Genomic DNA, 6000 nt, shown 5'->3' with positions numbered 1-6000 from the left:
ACAAAGATCATCATGAAATGGGGAAAACACACGGAACATCGAGGGACAACAACTCATGTTAATTATACCCTTAAATGTCCACCCCCTTAAACCTATCTAGATCTGATTATGAAGGGCCAGAATTATGCTCACCAATCCAACTAGGAAGTGTAAGGTTTTGAAACAGGTCTGCGTTTGATCCTTTCAGGCTTCCCATCTCCACGTGGTTGTTGGAGCCCCAGCGAACTGCGCCACACCTCTCTCCTGAGGTGGAGGTCGGGGACGGCTGAACACCAGCTGGTCTGGATGTCGGCGGGGTCGGGGATTGTTTGCTCGACCCCGGTCAGAGGAGCCTCGGGCTGGCCCCCATCGTTTCTTCTGTCGGTTTTAATTGTCCCTTCTCCCGAGCTGGAGTGGGTCGATGGCCTCTCGTTTCGTCAACGGCCCGGGGTTGGTTGATGATCTCCCGATGTTTTACCCTGGGGCGGGACGCCGGCTCGAACCGTCTTCTTCTTCTTCCTCTCCGATGATGGCCGCTCCGTTTATGGCTTCCTCCCGTTTTCCATGATGCCTTCCCTCGATGGCTTCTTTCTACCTCTGGGTTCCCAGATATACTTCTCATCAGAAGTCCCTATCTCGCGCCAAATCAGGTTAGTCTTTTGTTTTAATTTTGGCGGGCTGGGAGCACAATGGTGTAGTTATTATATTTTAAACTGTTCTTGGATGGCCGGTAACGGGCCATCTCTGGTCTGGAATGACCTTCTTTGTTTTTAATGTCCTGGTGATGTCCTTAACAGGCCCTTGATGCTCTTCTCATGAATATGAAACTGTTCCCTTTTGTCTGGTTAAACATTTAGATGGCCTTTATCTACAGGCCGATCTTGACTGGATCTGCATCCAATCTATATGTATATGTGGGTGTCTGGTTTCGTTCTCTCAGAAACGGCTTCCAGAACTTACTGTGGGCTGAATCCACAAAGCTGTCTGAGGACTGCAGGAACCATTTTAAAGTGTCCCAATAAGTTGGCCACGGGGTCTGGCGGCCATTTTGAATGCCCCTTTTCCTAGGCTTCTTTTCAAACAGTCTTTAAAATCATGGCCTCTTCTGCCATTTGACCCTTTATAATATAAAGTTCAATTTTGTGAATCCTACAAATAGGTGATTTAACTTTGGACAATGAGACTTTGTGGTTTAATGGGTTTCGATGGATCTTCATGATGTGCCTCAATTATTCCGAGACTCGAAGTTAGCAGAACAAAAGTAAGGCTTTTATTAACTCAGAACATAACACGTAAAATAGAGAGATGTCTTCCTTCAGGAGGCTGCTGCCTGACTGAACTTAGATTACCAAGGAGCCAGGTATGGGCGGAGCCCTGCACACAACCAGTTCCAGCACATTCCAATACATAATACATGAGGACTGGGGGAAGGGAAAAGACACAGAAAGCAGGCAGTTACAAGACACAGAAAACAGGCAGTGATGAATGGAATATATTTCATCACATTCACCCCTTCTATAGATTTAGTCTGTTCGGGGGTTTGATAGTCCTCTGCGACCGACGTGGCTGTTGTGGTGCCGCGGGTGTCGGCTGGGTGTCCCCGGTAGCCTCCTGGGTCTCTGCCGGGGGTGCCGCCGGGATTGTTGAAGGGGTAGTTGGTGGGGGTGCCGTTGGTCGATGTTCTTCCGGGGGTGATGAAAGAATATTGGGTGGGTAAGGGTTGCTGTGATCGTCGTCGCTGCTATTGCCGTGGTTGTTGTCGATGCCGGCTGGGGCGACGTCTTTTATGGACACGGTGTCCTCCCTTCCGTCGGCGTGCCGGACATATGCGTATTGGGGGTTGGCGTGGAGTAGGTGTACTGGCTCCACGAGAGGGTCCGTCTTGTGGCCCCTCACATGCCTTCGCACGAGTACCGGACCTGGGGTGGAGAGCCATGACGGCATGGATACGCCTGAGGTGGATTTCCGAGGAAAGACAAACATTCGTTCATGAGGCGTGGCATTAGTGGCCGTACACAATAGCGACCGTATCGAATGGAGCACATCCGAGAGGACTTCCTGCCAGCGGGAGATAGGGAGGCCCTTGGTCCTTAGAGCTAGAGTGACTGCTTTCCACACTGTCCCGTTCTCTCGCTCCACCTGGCCGTTACCCCGGGGGTTGTAGCTGGTGGTACGGCTCGTGGCGATCCCCTTGGACAGCATGTACTGGCGTAGCTCTTCACTCATGAAGGACGCCCCCCTATCCGTGTGGATATAGCTCGGCATACCGAACAGGCAGAACAGGCTGTTGAGGCATTTAATGACCGTGGCGCTGGTCATGTCTGGGCAGGGGAAGGCGAATGGGAAACGGGAGTATTTGTCCACAATGTTCAGGAAGTAAACATTGCGGTCGACGGATGGGAGGGGGCCCTTGAAATCTAAGCTGAGCCGCTCGAAGGGCCGTGTAGCTTTGATTAAGTGGGCTCTATCTGGGCGGTAGAACCGAGGCTTGCACTCAGCGCAAGTGCGGCAGTTCCTGGTCAGAGACCGAACTTCCTCAATCGAGTAGGGTAAGTTACGGGACTTTATGAAGTGGAACAGCCGCGTGACCCCTGGGTGGCAGAGGTCGTTGTGGAGGGTCTGTAGCCGATCCTCGGTGGCGCTGGCACACATCCCTCGTGAGAGGGCGTCAGGGGATTCGTTAAGGGCCCCTGGCCGGTAAATGATGTCGTACTCGAAGGTGGAGAGCTCGATCCGCCACCTAAGAATCTTATCATTTTTAATCTTCCCCCTCTGTTTATTGTTGAACATAAACACTACCGACCGCTGGTCGGTAAGTAGGGTGAAGCGTTTGCCGGCTAGGTAGTGGCGCCAGTGGCGCACTGCCTCCACGATGGCTTGGGCCTCCTTTTCCACGGAGGAGTGTCTGATCTCGGGGCCTTGGAGGGTCCTCGAGAAGAAAGCTACGGGCCGCCCCGCCTGGTTGAGGGTGGCCGCCAAGGCGAAGTCGGACGCATCACTTTCCACTTGAAATGGAGTGTTCTCGTCCACTGCCTGTAGCGTGGCCCGCTCAATATCCTGCTTAATGCTTTTGAAGGCGGCGTGGGCCTCAGCAGAGAGCGGAAAAGAGGATGCTTTCAAGAGGGGGCGGGCTTTGTCGGAGTAGTTGGGGACCCATTGGGAATAGTAAGAAAATAACCCCAGGCACCTTTTCAGGGCTTTGGGAGTGTTGGGCAGGGGCAGCTCCCGTAGGGGGCGCAATCGGTCAGGGTCTGGTCCGATTTCCCCATTCTCCACCACGCTGCCCAGTATGCAGAGGCGCGTGGTGTTGAAAACGCACTTGTCCTCGTTATAGGTGAGGTTGAGTTTTTGTGCGGTTTTCAGGAACCTCTCGAGGTTCGAGTCGTGATCCTGCTGGTTGTGACCGCAGATGGTGACGTTGTCGAGGTAGGGGAAGGTTGCCTGCAAGTGGTGGTCATCGACCATGCGATCCATCTCCCTCTGAAAGACCGAGACCCCGTTCGTCACCCCAAAGGGGACTCTGAGGAATTGGTAGAGGCGTCCGTTCGCCTCGAAGGCGGTGTACGGGCGGTCCTCTGGTCTGATAGGGAGCTGGTGGTACGCTGACTTGAGGTCGATGGTGGAGAACACCCGGTATTGGGCGATTTGGTTCACCATTTCTGATATGCGGGGTAGCGGGTAGGTGTCTAGTAGGGTGTACCTGTTGATCGTTTGACTATAGTCGATCACCATCCGTTTCTTCTCGCTACCCCTTACCACCACCACTTGGGCGCGCCACGGGCTGTTGCTGTGTTCAATAATGCGCTCTTTCAGGAGCCTGTCTACCTCGGTCGCGATCAACCGCCTGTCCTCCCAGCTGTACCTCCTGCTTTTGGTCGCTATTGGCCGGCAGTTAGGGGTAAGGTTCGCGAATAGCGAAGGCGCCTTTACCTTCAGGGTAGCCAGACCGCACACTGTGAGGGGCGGCTGGGACCCACCGTACTTGAGCGTGATGCTTTGGTGGTTGCACTGGAAATCCAAACCCAAGATCACACTCGCACATAGATTCTTCATGATTAATACTTTAAAATTATCATACACAGTTCCGTTAACGCACAATTGTACCGTGCAGTAACCCAGAATGGTCGATGTCTGGGTTTTATCGGCCATAGAGATGGTACCCTGAGCAGGGACCACCTTTAGGGAGAGTTGTTGTGCCAGTTCAGGGTGGATAAAACTCTCCGTGCTTCCACTGTCAATTAAGCATTTAACCCGGCACCCGTTTACCTCGATGTCCACCATTGATTTGGATAGCGGATGCGGCCTGGTCTGGTCCACTGTGACCGATGCCACTGTAGGGCCCTGATCGAGACAAGATGGCGTCCACGCTGTCTGCTCATAAGATGGCGGACCCCACGAGGTCGGGCAAGATGGTGTCCAAGATGGCCGCTCCCACGGCGCACACGCGGCGGTGGCGGGTTTTCCGGCGGTTGGTTTTCCGGCGGGGTTCCCTCTGCACACCTTCCCGAAGTGCCCCTTCTTACCGCACTTAAAGCAGGTGGTGCCTTTCGCCGGGCACAGGTTTCTGGTGTGCTTTGGCTGCCCGCAGAAGTAGCAGTTGGGTCCTTGACGCGTCGCGGCTGTCGTAGGGCTTCTGGGGGGAGAGCGGGGCCCCGACGGTGTCGGGCTGCCGGGCGGGGAAGATGCCTTCCAAGATGGCGGCGCCCTCGGCGCACACGTGGCGGCGTGGGCTGAAGAGTAGGCGCCCGAGTTTCTCTGGGCCATCTCCAGGGACCGCGCGGTGTCCGCAGCCTGTTTCAGGACCAACTCCGTTTTTTCCAGCAGTCTTTGCCGGATGTGAGTGGAGCTGAGGCCTGTGATAAAGGCATCACGAACAAACTCGTCGGTGTACACTGCGGCTTTTACATCTCGGCACTTACAGTCCTTGCCAAGCTTTTTTAGGATGCTTAGGAACTCCTCCACCGATTCCCCAGGTCGCTGTGCGCGAGTAGCGAGTAGATGCCTAGCATACACCTCATTCGTAGGCTGCTGGTAATGCGCCTTTAAGGTGTTGCAGGCGGCCAGGTACGTATCGGCGTCTTGGATGAGGGGGTAAACCCGGTGGCTTACCCAATTCCGTAGCATTCCGAGTCTCATCTTCGCAGTGTCCGTAGCGTCTTTGACGGCTGCGGAATTGTCCAGGAAGAATTCCATACAGTCAAACCAGTGTCCGAAGCGTGCTGATGCGTCCGGAGCATGTTGATCCAAATCCAAACGTTCGGGTTTCAGGAGTTGATCCATAGTGTTGAAAATTGAGTTAATAAAATTGATGTGCCTCAATTATTCCGAGACTCGAAGTTAGCAGAACAAAAGTAAGGCTTTTATTAACTCAGAACATAACACGTAAAATAGAGAGATGTCTTCCTTCAGGAGGCTGCTGCCTGACTGAACTTAGATTACCAAGGAGCCAGGTATGGGCGGAGCCCTGCACACAACCAGTTCCAGCACATTCCAATACATAATACATGAGGACTGGGGGAAGGGAAAAGACACAGAAAGCAGGCAGTTACAAGACACAGAAAACAGGCAGTGATGAATGGAATATATTTCATCACACTTCAATTGGATACGACCACGATGCCAGTTTCGCTGGAACAATGGACTTCCTGGCCTCAAAGAAAAACACTTTAACCTTGGGCAAAACACATCAGCAGTAAGACTAAATCACATCAAATATGTACCACAGGGAGGGGGAGACAAGAGAAGGAATTGTCTTCCATCCCTCAGCCCTGTACATGTCCTGTGGTTTGGATTACTGGGTGTTGATTGGCATACAAGAGTTGGGGGAAGGCCCAGACTCAAAAAGGTGGGAACCAGACAAAGAAGGGTGATTTAAAAGACATCACTGCAATACACAGACCGGAATGAACTTTTAGGGTATAAAGCAAAGGCAGCTTTGACCATTCTCTCTCTCTCTCTCTCTCTCGCTCTCTCTCGCTTGCTCTAAACCACCATGAGCAACAAGAGCATTGCCTTGCTCTT

This window comes from Somniosus microcephalus, chromosome 1, assembly GCF_052327205.1.
Source record: "Somniosus microcephalus isolate GS21.2 chromosome 1, FLI_Smic_1.0, whole genome shotgun sequence".
NCBI classification, from domain to species: Eukaryota; Metazoa; Chordata; class Chondrichthyes; order Squaliformes; family Somniosidae; genus Somniosus; species Somniosus microcephalus.
Note: the sequence above shows the minus strand (reverse complement) of the source record.